Raw genomic sequence first — 15,514 nt, 5'->3', positions numbered from 1 at the left:
TATGGAAAGACCCTCCAGGATATAGTCAGTAAAACAACACGTTGCAGAAAAGTACCTCAACATCATTTTGTAAACCATATATTTATGTAAACACGGACAAACACACACACACACACAAACACACACACCCATGTGTTGAAGAGAGATATTTGGAAGGACATACCTAACAGTGGGCTCTGGGAGTCGAGGGAAGAGCGAATCTTAATTTTTATTCAGTTTTTGAATTTTTTATTTTTGCTTTTTTTAGAGACCAGGTCTGGTCTGGAAGCCCTGTCTCCAAGCTATCCTCCTGTCTCGGCCTTCCAGGGTGCTGAAATTACAGGTGTCAACCATCACTCATTAAAAAAAAAATTATACCTACTATACATGCATATATTACCTCCATGACCTTTCAAAAATATGCTTTATTTTTAGAACGGCTTTAGATTTACAGAAAAAATGTGAATACAGGAAGTTCTCATAAACCCGGGTTTTCCTATTAATATTCACATCTTATATTGGTGTGGCGCTTTTGTCACAATGAATGAACCCAGACTGAGGAACTAAAGTCCATATTATATTCAGTCGTCCTTATTTTCTACCTACTGTCCGTCCAGGATCCCGTTCGGGATACCAGTTTACATGCCATTTTTATGTCTCCGTGGGTTCCTCTTGGCTGTGACAGTGGCTTAGACTTTCCTGGGTTTTGATGACCTTGCTAGTTTTCAGGAGTCCTGGTCATGTATTATGTGGCAAGCGCCTCAACTGATCTGTGATGTTTTTCTCATGATTACAGTGGGGTTAGGTGTTCTTGGGAGGAAGGCCACAGCGGTGCATGCAGCCAGCACGTGTGATTTACCCCTGTCGAGGTCACCTTGACGGCTGGGGGGTTTGCCAGGTTTCTCCGCTACCGCTCCCTTCTTCAGCTACGGTGTGTGACCTTCCCCCTTCCTCCCCACCACTGAGTGTTGCTATAAAGGAATTTTCAGTGTAAAACGTTTTCTTTTTATAAAGCGGGTCCCTAACGACGCACTCGAGGCTGTAGGGGGCTTAGGAAATGCCCACCCCTGCGGGAGGGCGAATGCGACTCTGCGCGGCCCCGGGCGCCGCAAGGCGTTAGGGCGGCAGAGGAACCTCCGGAGCCCGAGGCGTCCCGGAGCAGCCCCACAGCCGGAAGGCCCGGGCTCCTCCCGCGCCCGCCCCGCCCCGTCCCGTCCTCATCTCGGGGGCGGTGCCGCGCCCAGGCCCCGCCCTCCCCTCCCCTCCCCGCCCTGCCCCCGGCGCCTGGGGCAGCCGCACCCGCGGAGTTTTCCGCCCAGCGGGCTCCTCCTCCCGCCCCGCCCTGACGGCTGTGGCGCCCGCGACTCCCCGGTGCCCCGAGTGCCCCGCGAGCGCGAGAGGGACCCAGACCCAGGCAGAACCCAGGCGCCGCGCCCGGGACACCCGCGGAGAGAGCGACTCTCTCCCACGTCCCGGTTCGCCCCTCGCGTCCCGGGTCCCTGTGGCCAGGTAAGTGAGGGTCCCGGGCCTGCCGGGGTCCTGGGACCGGGCGGCGGCAGTGCACCGCTGCCCCGCGGGTGAGGCCCGGGGCTATCCAGCGCCCAGCCCAGGGCGGCCCTGCGTCTTCCTGGTTTTACGGCAGGCATGGGGTGGGCGGCAGAGGAGGGCGTCGGTGTGTCCCGGGCGGGCTGTGTTGGCCTGGCTGCCCCCGAGATCAGCTGCGGCGTCGGGGGCTGCCCCCTCCCGTGGGATAGGGGTGCACTCCCCGGGCCCCCTGGGCTCAGGGGTCAGGGGCTCAGTCTGAGTCTGGGTAGGGTCGGGGACGCGCGCGATGGCGGTCCCGGGGCCTTGACCCTGTGCGCAGGAGGCGACCGGCCGCAGGACGGATGCCGGAGGCCCGGCCCCTCCTCCGCTCCTCGGAGCCTTCTAGGGTGAGCGCGCCCTTCCAGGCAGGGCTGGGGAGAGCAAACAGAGAAGGCTGCCTTCGGCACTTTCCTCCGAAACTGGGAGCACGCAGATTCCTGGGAGCTGCTACCATTGCAGTTTATTTGCAAGGAACTCTTCCCAGTGTTTGAGAGAATGCGGGAGCCTCCCAGGTGCTGTGGCTGCCTTCGCCCCTTCCCCAGCCTTGGTTCCCAGTTTCAGAAAGGGATTCCAGGACTTGCATCTCCCCACGGGCGCAGGCCAGGCCCTTAAGACTTAGGAAGCTAAAACGCTCTGTTGGTTTAAAGGAGGGATGTGAAGTTTGTCACCTAGAGACTTTGGAGGAGAAAAGTTAAGCCAGCCAGTGCTAGCCCAAGCTGGGCGCAGTTGGCCCGGGCATTTCTGTCTCTGCCCTCCAATCACTGACCTCTCTGTGGAGACTGGGCGTTTGTGGTAGTTCTCCCCTCTGTTCTCTACCATGGGCAAGGCCTGGAGCTGTGAGGCCCAGCCACTGCCCTGCCCGCGCAATAGGGACTAAAGGCTGGCAGGGCAGGGCCTGGTATGCTCACCCCTCACTGGCTTTCCTTGCTTCCCTCATTCCTTTTATGTGGCAGTCAGTTGTTGGGGATTCCAGGAGGATTAACGGGGCCCCTTTCCTCAAGGCATTCTTTGTGCTGCAAGGTGTTGCCTGGCAAGAGAGGCCAGGTGAGGTGCCAAGGCAGTTTGTTGCCCTGGTATTGGGTGCCCACTACCTTGGGCGCATACTTCGCTATCTTGTCTCTGACTATTGTCTGTGTTTGGTTTCCTCATCTGTAAAATGGGGGTAATACTACTCCCCGCCTCACAGGCTCATTGTGAGATTCAGGGCATTCGTTTATTTAACAACCATACAGCGCTCAAGTATGGACCAGACAGGTGGTGACTGCTGCACCATACTTTTTTGTCCCAGGTGGGTGTTACCTGGATTAGCCATAAAGTGTGTGAGGCAGGCCTGGCTCATAAGTAATCAGGTACACCTGATTACAGGGGCAAAAAATAGTAGCAGTGGAAGGTCCAGCTAAAGTTGAAATGCGCTTCTTCTGAACCATCTTTCTGGCTTAGCTCATGCTAAGCTCATGCGCTCTGTCTTCCTGGAATGCCCTCCCTCCCTTGTCTTGCCCAGGATTCTCCACCCTCCTGGGAGCCATCCGGTGCCTGCTCCCTAGCAGGAGGGATGGGATATGCCCTGAGCTCACTCAGCTCCTCCGGCACTGACCCAGTTCTCATCTCACGAATTGCCATGTGGCTTATCTCTGCCCTGTCCTCTGACTCTGGAGGGTGGGGCTGTTTCTAACTTACCTCTTGGTGGCAGCACTCAGGATGGGCCTTGCCTAGTATAGGTGCTCAGGAAGTTAGTTGTCGTTAATTGAACAACAGAGGCAGCACAGGGAAGTGGTTTTCCTGTGGTTAAAATATGGGACCTTGAAGGCTGGGTTTGGATAGGCAGAGAAAAGTGGGGAGGGTGAGATGGAGATGAATTGGAACCAAGAGGTGGAAGTGGAAGTCCCGTCTGATGCCTTTATGCATGATATTTTAGAAGGGGCCCACCCTGGGTGGATGTGTCTAGAAGACCAGGATTGATTAGTGATGCCTAGGTAATGTGACTGGGGAAGTGATGTGTGGCTTGGGATGACAGGAGTGGGAGTTGAGACAAAATAGATTAGTGTGGGTTCTTCTTGGGAACTCACTGTAGAAAAGAAATTGGTGTGGGCAGGAGGTGAATGTGGAACCATAATGCCTGCTGAATGCCGGAACATCAGAGATCCCAGAACCTTTCTGGTGCACCCCCTCCTCCTTCTTGGATTCACCCCGCTTCTTCCTCTCTCTCTCTCTTTTTCTTTTCTTTTTGAGATGGATCTCACCCTGTTGCCCAGGCTGGAGTCCAGTGGTGCAATCTTGGCTCACTGCAACCTCTGCCTCCTGGGTTTAAGTGATTCTCCTGCCTTAGCCTCCTGAGTAGCTGGGATTACAGGCATATGCCACCATGCCTGGCTAATTTTTGTATTTTTAGTGGAGACGAGGTTTCACCATGTTGGCCAGGCTGGTCTTGGACTCCTGACCTCAAGTGATCTACCCACCTCGGCCTCCCAAAGTGCTGGGATTACAGGTGTGAGTCACCACGCCTGGCCTCCCGTCTCTTCTTAGCCACCATCTTCTCCTGTAAGCCTGAAGCAGTTCCTGGCACTTGGTTCCATAAGGAAGCATCCACGCAAGGGTATGCTTCACCAGCACAGCCAAGAAAACGGACTTTTCACTTTCTCTGGATTTTTGTCTACAATACCCTCTGATCCCATTGCCCCCAGAATAGTAGGAGTTTTGAGTGATACCTAGGAAAGCTCTTAGGATTAATGAAGAAACTGAGGTTTTCTTGGTGGGAGTTTGCATTTTTAAGGGAGTTGTTGAAATTCAGTGGAGCTGTCAGATAACCACTGAAACTGTTACACATTAGGCTTACTGACCCTGTCTCCTACAACCCATGAAATAAAACCTGATAGTCACATAGTTGTTTGTTATTTGGGAAGATCCTGAAAGTACAGCCTGAACAGTGACCCAAACCACGGCTGGCCTTGCCCACGCTGATGAGAGGAAGGAATGGGTAGGGGCAACCAAGGAGTTGGGGGACAGAGTTCTCTGTGCTGGGTAACCTGGGACAAGCCACCGAGCCACACAGAACCCCCATGTTCTGGTTGATAAAATGCCTGCCTGGAATGGAGAATCAGATGATAAGATGTTCCCAAAGGGGTTTGAGATAAGGGGGTGGTGATGACAATGTTGATAATCGTGGGTATATGACTGCCTGGAGCTGTGAAGCTGGGGTAGAGCATGTGGTGGTCAAAGCTTGGTTATGGGATCTCTAGTTTTCCAGGGGCTTGGGCTCTGCCTTAGCAGAAAAGAAGGAAAGGAAATTGAGAGGGAAGTCAGGTGTCCCCTGCCCCTCAGACCTGGGAGCTGCTGGCATGGAGGATGTGAGATGGAGGGGAATCTGAGTGAGGGCCGAGAGGAGAAACATGGAGGCTGCTCACAGGGAGGCTGAGGGAGCAGATCCAGCCTGGGGAGTGGGACCGCTGGGGGAAAGGGCGTGTGTGTCGGTGGGGAAGGAGTGGTGATGATGGATGTGAGCGTGCTGTGTCTACTAAAAAGGTCATGGCTATTTTTAGGAAGTAGGTGACAAGGCATATTCCTGTAGAACTGCTCGTTGCTGAGCAGTTGGCCTCACCCTTCGAGGTGTGCATAAAAGGAGAGACTGCCCCCACTCACCCTAGAGTCATCCCCCTGGTGTCCCCGAGACCTGGGACACTGGATGAGGACCAGGTTTGGAGGATGAAGAAGATCACGTATTTGGTTTTGGACCTGTTGTGTTTGAGGTGTCTTTGATATACCAAATAAGCTGGTGGGTCTGGGGCTCAGGGGGTGTTGCCTAGACAGACATTTGTCTAGGTTGTGTTTGTATTTGAAGTTGTGGGCACGGCGAGATTAAAGAATTCACCTCAAACAGCTGAGTAAAGGAAGATAAGCCCACAAAGGACTCAGAAAAAGAGCGGCCTGAGAGGGGCCCAGAAAGCCAGGACAGAGTTGTATCAGGAGCCAGGGTGAGTCTGCTTCGTGGAATAGAGTGGTCAGCTTGGCATCGTGGCTGTGGTAAGTCACGTGGAAGAGATGTGTCTGCCTTTGCTGCTTTGGTGGGATGCTGGCATCAGTTGGAATGAATGGGTGAGGAGTAGCAGGACGTGAGGATCTGGTGTAGTAAGTTTTGACAAGCTCTGAAATGTTGGCTTTGAAGGCAAGGAGGATGTCGTTGAGGCAGTGTTTGATTCTGTTTCCTCGATTTACCCTCCTGCTCCCATTCACTGCCACTGACATCCCTCCCCACAGTGCTCCGTGCTCATGAGACCTAGGTGCCTGCAAGGGTTTGCTCCTTTCACAAAACAGATACATTCTCATGAATGAATGAATGAATGAATGAAGCATGTTTCCCAGGCTGGTCTCAAAGCTCTGGCCTCCAGCAATCCCCCTGCTTCAGCTTCCCCGAAGTGCTGGGACTACAGGAGTGAGCTATTGCACTTGGCTGGTATTAAATTTTCTTTGTGGCCAACTGCATGATCAGTATTAACATGTTTGATGGACGTGAAAGGAGAAAATAGGTACTCTGCGGGATGCTGACTTTAGATAGATCTGTTAAGTTCAGTTGTCCTTATATCCCTGCTTGCCTGGCTGTCAGATTCTGGGAGGTATGACAGAAAAAACTCTCACTATAATTTGTTTGTTTGTTTGTTTGTTTTGAGATGGATTTTCACTCTTGTTGCCCAGGCTGGAGTGCAATGGCTCCATCTCGGCTTACTGCAACCTCTGACTCCTGGGTTCAAGTGATTCTCCTACCTCAGCCTCCCTAGTAGCTGGGATTATAGGTGCCCACCACCACTCCCAGCTAATTTTTTGTATTTTTAGTAGAGGCAGGGTTTCACTATGTTAACCAGTCTGGTCTCAAACTCCTGACCTCAGGAGATCCACCTGCCTCAGCCTCCCAAAGTGCTGGAATCATAAGCATGTGCCACTGTGCGCAGCCTCACTGTAGTTTTTCAAAGTCCAGCTCTACTTATATTTGTGGAAGTTCTAGCCTTTTGAATTTGGCTTTCGTGTTTCGTGTATACAGGTTTATCAAGCTGATCTGCCTAACTTGTGTCATTTGTTGGTTATTTAATGCCTTTGGTCTTTGGCCTTAAGTCCCATATTGTCTGTGTTTTAGGACAATATATGGCCAAGGATCTGGGAGAATCTCTTTTTTTTACCGTCTTAAAATTAATAAATAAGTGCATTTTATAAGATAGTAAGTGAAAGGCTCAGAAATTTAAATGTAGGCATCAGTCAGAGGACATTCAAGCACTTTAGTTTCTGTTCAGGCTCACACAGAGTGGTTAGTAATCAGGTCTCACTGATAGTCACGAGCTCCCTGTCCTCGGCGGTCCTGATGGTCCCCATGATAGCCCGATTTTTAGGAGAGGTGGCTAAAATCAGATTTGTGTGCAAACTCTGGGGACGTTGCCTAGGAACCTCTTCTCTCACTTTGTAGTTCCTGCCCCCTTCCTGTAGATCCAAGGAGCAGACTGCTCTGCCTCGCATTTACGTGTTTCCTTCCTCATTTGAGGCGGCAAGATGAGCTTTTGACAGGGTAGCCAGTACACAAACACTTCCCAGGGCCGGAGGGCAGAAAGACGCAGGCCACAAGTGTTAAGCTCGTCTCTGTGCCTGTGTTTTATGCCACATAAACGATCTCAGCAGGCTGGACTAGCCTACGCCTTGTTGGACCCTGAGATCCTAGTGAGATCCAAGTCCTGTGTTTACAGATAAAGGCAAATGCCCGAGAGAAATGGCTGGAAAAACCCCTTGACCTGCTAAGGCAGGATTATTGAAAAGTCCTCAATGTATGTATTTTTAAATTTTATATAGTTTTTCATTTTTATTTATTTTGAGACCGGATTACAAGACTGACAAATTTTTGTATTTTTGGTAGAGACAGGGTTTTCCTGCGTTGCCCAGACTGGTCTCAAACTCCTGGATTTAAGTGATCTGCCCGCCTCAGCTTTCCAAAGTGCTGGGATTACAGACATGAGCCACTGCACCCGGCCAACCACTGTGCTCAGACTATTTTTTTTTTTTTTTTTTGAAACGGAGTCTTGCTTTGTTGCCCAGGCTGGAGTGCAATGGTGCAATCCTGGCTCACTGCAACCTCGGATTCCCGGGCTCAAGGGATTCTCCTGCCCCAGCCTCCCAAGTAGCTGGGATTACAGACACACGCCACTGTGCCCAGGTAATTTTTGTGTCTTTAGTAGAGACGGTGTTTCATCATGTTGCCCAGGCTTGTCTTGAGCTCCTGACCTCAGGCGATCCCCCTGCCTTGGCCTCCCAAAGTGCTCAGATTACAGGTGTGAGCCACCATACCCGGCCGCCTATTTTTAATATTAATATTTAATATTAATATTCATTAATAATATGATATTATTAATTTAATATTAATAAATTCCACCTCTGGTTTTTCTTTGCATTTATTTGGTATGTCTTTGACCAACCCTTAGTTTTAAATGTTTCTTTCCCACTTAAAAAAGTTTTTCTTGAAAATGGAAGCTTCATTAAAAAAAATTGTTTCTCTTACAATCAGCACATGGTTGGGGGTGGATGGAGGATGACGGAAGGCAATAACAGCAACAAACCTAATTACATGGTTTCTGTCTTTGGTAGGGGAATTCTGACTCTTCACATACCATGTGTACTTGATTTTATTCCTTGCATGTTACTCCTTTCCTGATTCTTGCTGTTTGTGTTAAGCAATACATCATCTTCCTCATGCCACCTGTATTACGATTCAGTTTTGGTTGTGAGTGAGGAGAGGATACTCCCTCTCTCTCTTTTTCTCTCTCTCACTCTCACTCTTTCTTGAAAAGTTAGAGTCCAGGTTAAACGTGTGTTCCATGAGGTTGTTCAGGCTCCTTATGGACTGTTGTCCCTAACATTCTCTAGGGCTGTGGTTTTCAAACTTGAGCATGTATAAGAACAATCTGGAATGCTTGTTAAAACACAGATTCTTAGATTGACTGCACCCCTAATCATTCTGATTTAGGAGATCGGCAGTGGGACCTGGGCATTTTAATTGCTTATAGGCTCCCAGATTGTGTCATGCCGCCAGTCTCTGGGCCACATTTTGGGTAGCACCGTCCAGGTGCCTCCCTTACTTGCATAGCCCAAGACTGCTCACTTACACATCCCCATGGCAGGCCCTCCGAGCTGCTAGGAGTCGGAGAAACAGTCCTTAGCTGGGGCTGCTGTGTGCCAGGCTATGGTGAGCATTCTGTTACTAAAGCAAGAGAGAACAGATGGTTGAGGAGGACAACCAGAAGTTTCTGGAACACCACCCACTGCTCTCCTGAATTTGAAACTACTACTGCTATGCTTATCAGTCTTGCTGTTGTCTAAGCCTGTGTTCCTCAGGTTAGGAAGTGGGAATGGTTTCTCATGACACTGGCAATCCTGCAGGCAGTGCAAGCAAGGCAGACTCTGTTCCTGTGGGCTTGTGCACAGGCGGGCAAGCTGCTGTGACTTTGCTGCTGCCTGAGAGTCATCTGCTGCTCCCAGCCATCCAGTCCGGCATCCACGTGCTCCGTCTCTGGAGCCACCACCAGATCTTCCAGACCCCATGGGATCAAGGGGCCCCTCCAAGACCCAGTGGGATAGGGGTTATTTTTTTTTGTGTTACCTCCTCCCAATTGCCTTCTTCAACTCCAAATGTGATACCTAGGTGACTGTTTCTAGGAGAGCTTGGGGGCAGAGGCCATTTGAACCCTGAACTTAGGTGGGGCTGATGTTTGGTCTCCGTGGCTGGTAATATCCTTGAGAGATCAGAGCAGCGGTTGCCAATCCTCTTTCTCTGTTGTCATCAACACACAGGGAGGTGATCTGCAGAGAAACAGGGTCACAAGGCTCCCATGGAGCGGCTAGTGCTTTTCTGTATGGCTTGATTATGTGGGACATTATTTGGGAGGCAGCAGTCACTTTCTTCTCTCTTTCTGAGGTTTAACCTCTTTGTATTTCTCAAGTCCATTCTCCAACCTGAGAAGGTGGGATGGAGCCCAGAAATGCATTGAGTATTGGGAGACCAGCCTGGTCCAAAATGCACTGGTCTGGAAATCCAGAGACGTGGTTCTGGTCATTGCCCTGCCCCACGCCAGCTCTGAGACCTCAGGCAGAGTCCTCTTGCTCTCTGGGCCCCGGCTGCCACCTCAAATAAAATAAACTGGTTGAACGAAGTGATTTCATGAAGGCCCCTCCCAGCTCCAATATGTTAGGATTCTCATGTAATCCAAATGCCAGTGCACTGGTAATTGAGTTTATCTTGAAGAAGTGTCTTTCAGAACCTGCTTGCTCAAGTTCAGCTCCTTGGTGAGGCCCCAGATGCTGCCCATTGCCACTCTCCCAGCCTGAGCTGCCCCAGATGCCAGCGCTCAGAGAGGAGGTCTGAGGCGCAGCCTGGCTAATGATTGACATAGGCTGCAGCTATTTTTAGTTCCTGGCATGTGGGTGGGGAGCTGAATGCTTAACAGCACCTGTGTAGGCTTTTTGTTTAGTGCCTGGGAAAATGTAGTCAGGGTTGGTGGAGTGCTGCCCTGAGACTAGCTGGCTGGTTTGGTGACCTAATGGCACCTGTGACCAAGGCCAGGGCACTGGGGCTCTGGAGCCCCCACCCAGGGTCCCCACCCCCTTCTCAGAAGAGCTTGGGATGTTCATACGCCCACTCACATCACTTAAGGTCTTGCTTTGGGGTTGGCGAGAGGGGAATGTCCTAGATGTGTCCTCCCTGCCCCCAGAATTCCTGGGGCCTATGTAACAGAGGCTACCCAAACAGGTGCCACCCAGAGAATGGAAGAAATGAGCCAGGGTCCACTGGGATTCCTGCCAATATTCAGTATGTGTCAAGGACCTCGTGGTTCCAGCCCTGTGGAAGGAGGTGGTGGGAGACAGGAGGAGAGGCCTGTCCTACAGCCTGCAGCAACTGATGCTCTCACGGGGAGGCCTAGAAAAAAAGTGTCTGGCTCTGGCACTTGGGTGTGTGAACTTTGCATGTCAAGAGCCAGCTCAGCCTTGGTTCCCTTGCTTATAAAATGAGGGTGATAATACCTATCCAATAGGAGCATTGCGGAGGTTAATGAGGTGATACATAGGAAGGTAATATGTGTATCTATCCTAGGAGTTAGAAAAAGGGGAGCTTATTAGAACAGTAGAGAATGTGGAAAACATTTTAGGACAAGTGCTGGGAGAGTTCCAGGAACAGTGAGCGTTGTGGGTGGGAGATCAGGTGGGCTTCCTGAAAGAGGTGTGATATGGTTTGGCTGTGTCCCCACCCAAATCTCATCTTAAATTCCCACATGTTTTGGGAGGGATCTGGTGGGAGGTAATCAAATCATGAGGGCAGGTCTTTCCTGTGCTGTTCTTGTGATAGTGAATAAGTCTCAGAAGATCTGATGGTTTTATTTTTTATTTTATTTTATTTTATTTATTTACTCATTTATTTTTTTTTTTGAGATGGAGTTTTGCTCTTGTTGCCCAGGCTGGAGTACAGTGGCACAATCTCGGCTCACTGCAACTTCTGCCTCCCGGCTTCAAGTGATTTTCCTGCCTCAGCCTCCTGAGTACAGGTATCTGCCACCATACTGGCTAATTTTGTTTTTGTATCTTTAGTAGAGACGAGGGTTTCATCATGTTGGCCAGGCTGGTCTCGAACTCCTGACCTCGTGATCTGCCCACCTTGGCCTCCTAAAGTGCTGGAATTACAGGCGTGAGACACCATGCCCAGCCTGATCTGATGGTTTTATAAAGGGGAGTTTCCCTGTACAAGCTCTCTTCTCTTGTCTGTTGCCACATGAGATGTGCTTTTTACCTTCCGCCATGATTGTGAGGCCTCCCCAGCCATGTGGAACTGTGAATCCAATAAACCTCTTTCTTTTGTAAATTACCCAGTCTCAGTATGTCCTTATCAGCAGTGTGAAAGTGGACTAACTTCATCTAGACTCAGGGAAGGCCAAGAGAGTCAGACCAGCTAGAGGGACCACCTGAGGAGAGGTGTCCTGAAAAGGGAAATTGCTGAGCTGGCCTGGGCTAAGGACATGCATTTTCTGTGCTTCTCTCCATCATACATGTCCCTGAGGTACCTTGTGTTATCTTGCTGTTCCTCAGTGGCCCAGTGTGAATGACTCTTGGCCCCCAGACTGCTTGATACAGCTTAGGATGCCAGCTGCCGAAGGGTCAGCCCATTCCCAAGTGAAGGTATTTTCTCCTCCAGAGTGAGCCGCAGGTTCTTGCAGCTTCTAGCTGCATGCCATTGACTGGGGACATTGGTACCATTTAAAGAGCAGTTCTTGATAAGGGCTATTTGGAGAGGTTTCCTGAGGCTTTTTGGCAGAGCAGGGGTGCTCAGCCATTTGGAGCTAGAATATACACTCTCTTAAGTCTCCCAGGCTTGAAGGGCCTGGGCTTCCAGAGTGGTTGTACAGGCCCCAAGGACTGGCTGATGGGCATCATGGCCTCCTCGGGAGAGACCAGGGAGCACCTTGCCGCCCCATGACAGTCTTCAGTCTTCTCCACCTCTCTTCCTCAGCCTATGGTGGGAGAAGGGCCTGTGCCAGCCATGCACAAGGAAATGGGATGGCTCATCACACACCAACTGGAAGGGCCTTGGTAAATCTCTATTCCTGAGATCATAAATGCAGATTCCTGCAAGGACAGCCCAGGTAGCTGAATGGCGGAGGGAGGAAGGTGTGCAGCTGTTGCCAGCCCTAGCCGAGTGTCACCATGCAGGAATGTGAGGCCCTTGTTGCCAGAGCTCCTCCTGTTTAAATATTTTTGAAAGATTTAAGCCAGAGTCTCTCCCTTTTCCAGCCCTTTCCTCCCTCCAATGAAATAATGCTATTGAGCTTCAAAAATGTTCAGGAGCCCCAGGTTCTGGGAGGCAGCATTGCAGACCACTGAGGCCCTGCAGGCGCACTCATTGGATATAGGTAAGGTAGACAAGGCCCGTCAGAGAAAGGCCGGTTTCTCAGATGCCCCTATGCTCCGCTCCCAAGGAACACATTTTCTGAATTCTTTGTCTTCCTCCCCACTCTTCCTGGGAATGGCTCTTAAATATTGTAGTGTGTGTTTTCTCGGAACTGCGCTATTGTGTTTATCTCTCCAGCTAGAGAGAAAGCATGATGCAGGCCAAGATTTTATTTTTTTCTTCCCTATCCTGTGGAGTCTAGTCCAGCCCCTGGTGCCTCCATAAACCCAGGTAGGATTACTGTGAAGCTAACAAAATGGAAGCTTCAGGTCCCCGGACTCACAGCACCCTAGTGAGGGGCCGTGGGAGGGGCCCTAGCAGTGAGTTCACAGAGTCATATGGCTTATAACATTTGCAAAAAACTAAGATGTTCTGTGTTTTTTGTCCTGAAGAGGACTCCTAAAATCTTGTAAGCTTCAGGCCCCACAAAACCTGGACCTACTGCAGATGCCGGTACCAGTACCAGAGACTGGCTGCTAGTGTTTTGTTTCAACTTTCCCCTAAAAGCTATATGCCTATTTTTTCAGAAAGCAGTTGAAGAATGTAGTTCACCAGGCTGGTCAACATGGTGAAACCCTGTCTCTACTAAAAATATAGAAATTAGCCAGCATGGTGGCACATGCCTATAATCCCAGCTACTCGGGAGGCTGAGGCTGCAGTGAGCCAAGATTGCAGCACTACACTCCAGCCTGGGGACAGAGTGAGATACTGTTTCAAAAAATAGAAGAATGTAGTAATACTCCCTCTTTTTTTTTTTTTTTTTTTTTTTGAGTCAGAGTCTCCCTCTGTCACCCAGGCTGGAGTGCAATGGTGTGATCTTAGCTCACTGCAGCCTCGGCCTCCTGAGTAGCTGGGATTATAGATAGGTGCCACCACGCCTGCCTAATTTCTGCATTTTTAGTAGAGGTGGGATTTTGTGATGTTGGCCAGTCTGGTCTCGAACTCCTGGCCTCAAGTGATCTGTTTGCCTTGGCTTCTCAAAGTGCTGGGATTGCAGACGTGAAAACCCTGCCTGGCAGATAATTTTCTCTCTAAAGTTTGATAATAACGGATGCTTATTTTATTATGCTTTATAACTCATATATATGTTGTATTTATTGCTATATTATAAAAAATATTTTATAATAAAAAATGAAAAAAGCCAAATAGGTGGATCCAAAGGCTTATAATGAAATCAGCAGTCCCCTGACACATCCTTCCTCTTTCTTTCTCCAGAGTTAACCATTTTTAAATGCCTCATTATTTTTAATTAATAGGCTTATGTTACTGTTTCTTAATTTGTCAGTTTTGAAATATGTTGACTTCCTTCTTGATAGCTAAGGAACCAATACATACATCAATATTTAATGTCTGCATTATTGTGACCATAAATTATATTGTTTGATGCTGCGCTGTGGTCACACATTAGGAGTACAGTCCTTCGTGTCCCATTATTCCTCAAGTGGATGCTTTCCCTGTTTTGGGGCCTGATTTTCTGTTTATCTGTTCTTCCAAACTGGTCTAGTTGCTCCCCAGGCCTGCTGCTCAACTGTAATCTGGGGACTACTTTTTACAGTCTTCTGTGTTAGATTCCCCTGTTCCTAGATCCTATATATTTTGTTTTCTTTATTTTCCTTACTTATGTTCTCATTTTGCTGAAATCATCCAAAAGTTCCTAAGAAAAATGCATGGGAGGTAGGTTTTTGTTTTTTGTTTTTGAAGCTTTGTATGCCTCCAAATATCTCTGTTCCATCCTCTCAGTAGTGGATAATTTAGCTGGCTATAGAATTATAATCTGAAAATAATTTCCTTTCTGAACACTGAACACATTATTCCGTTGTCTTGTAGTTTCCAGTGTGGCTGTTGAAGTCCAGTGTCCTTCCAGTTACCCCCAAAAGGACCTGTTTCTTCTTTTCTAAAGTTTTAGTATCTTTTCTTTGCCTCTTGTGCTCTCAAATTTCACAATGATTGCTTTTCTGATCTTTTTGTTTGATGGCTATAATATTTTCTCTGAGGATATTGATTATATTTTTGTCCTCTGCTTCTCATCGTCTGTGTCTTTGGTTCCTTTTCTTCTGTTTTGGTCTCTCCCTTTCTTGGTAGAGCCTTCCTCAGATGTTCTGTGACCGTTTGCTGTCTGTTTATATGAAGAGGGAGCCCATACAAATCTGATTAGCGTGCATAGGTGAAATGTACAAGAGGGGCAGGATTTTATCACATCTCTTCCCCCTTCGGTGTGTTTCTTGGAAGGCAGTCATTCCCCAATATTGCAAAATTACTCTTTTCAGCCCTGGTCTTCCCACTGTACCTGCTGTTGCCTCGGGCAAGAAGCAGCAACCCAGGCTTGAACTCCCACGGGCAGCTCCCCGCCCCATGGAATAAAAAGAAACATCCTAGAGAACTGGGCCTGAGTCTGCCAGCGGCTCTGAGGACAATAAGCCTCTGTACCCACCCTGCCCTGGGGACGATGAGCTCTTGCCTGGGATTGGGGGTGGGGGGGATTTGGCACCAGCCCTCTTAGGGTCTTGCTGTATCACGTTGGTGTGCCATGTTCTCCTCTCCGTCATTTTGAAATGGGGTGAGGTGGGGTGGGTGGAAATGAACTGAGTCATCTCGGAGGTGCTGAACTGACCTCTGGCATCCGATTGTAAGGTCCTGGCCAATGGGATGTGATGGCCCTGCCTGTGCAACTCCCACTGGGCAAATGCTGACTGGGAGTGTGTAGCCTGGCCACGCGGAAGCCACCGAGGGCTGGAATCCCCTGGTGTCTCATGTTGACTGGTAATTCAAGTAAGTATCCCTGTGCCAAGCCCCATTGCCAACATGTGGGAGAGGCAAGCACCTGGTCCCTGCTTCCATTGTTGGAAAGGGTTTTTGTTTTTTTTTTGTAGTCTTGGTGGTTTAATGCTTTCCTAGTCAAAGAAACCTTGCTGAGTTAGGTAGACGTGTTCACAGAGCTCTTATGCAAAGAGAGCAGAGACCTTTGGAAAGAGAATGCCATAGAAGGATATGGAG

The 15,514-nt window shown here is 49.4% G+C and overlaps 1 protein-coding gene across 3 annotated transcripts in view; it reads left to right on the top strand.

The window, feature by feature from the left end:
- Nucleotides 1–1,234: 1,234 nt before the first annotated feature.
- Nucleotides 1,235–15,514, top strand: part of ANXA11 (annexin A11) — a 51,351-nt gene continuing 37,071 nt past the window's right edge. Inside the window, exon 1 of one of the 3 annotated variants that reach the window (XM_032259235.1) lies at nucleotides 1,235–1,488. The gene's annotated coding sequence lies outside the window, so the exon portion shown is untranslated. Of the gene's footprint in view, nucleotides 1,489–1,942; nucleotides 5,532–15,514 lie in introns of those variants that run through there. The other 2 variants (XM_032259237.1, XM_032259236.1) reach the window with 2 other exon arrangements.

The sequence above is a fragment of the Sapajus apella genome, unplaced genomic scaffold (genome assembly GCF_009761245.1).
Source record: "Sapajus apella isolate SASKATOON/1434 unplaced genomic scaffold, GSC_monkey_1.0 scaffold107, whole genome shotgun sequence".
NCBI classification, from domain to species: domain Eukaryota; kingdom Metazoa; phylum Chordata; class Mammalia; order Primates; family Cebidae; genus Sapajus; species Sapajus apella.
This window is presented reverse-complemented; position numbering and strand designations above follow the sequence as displayed.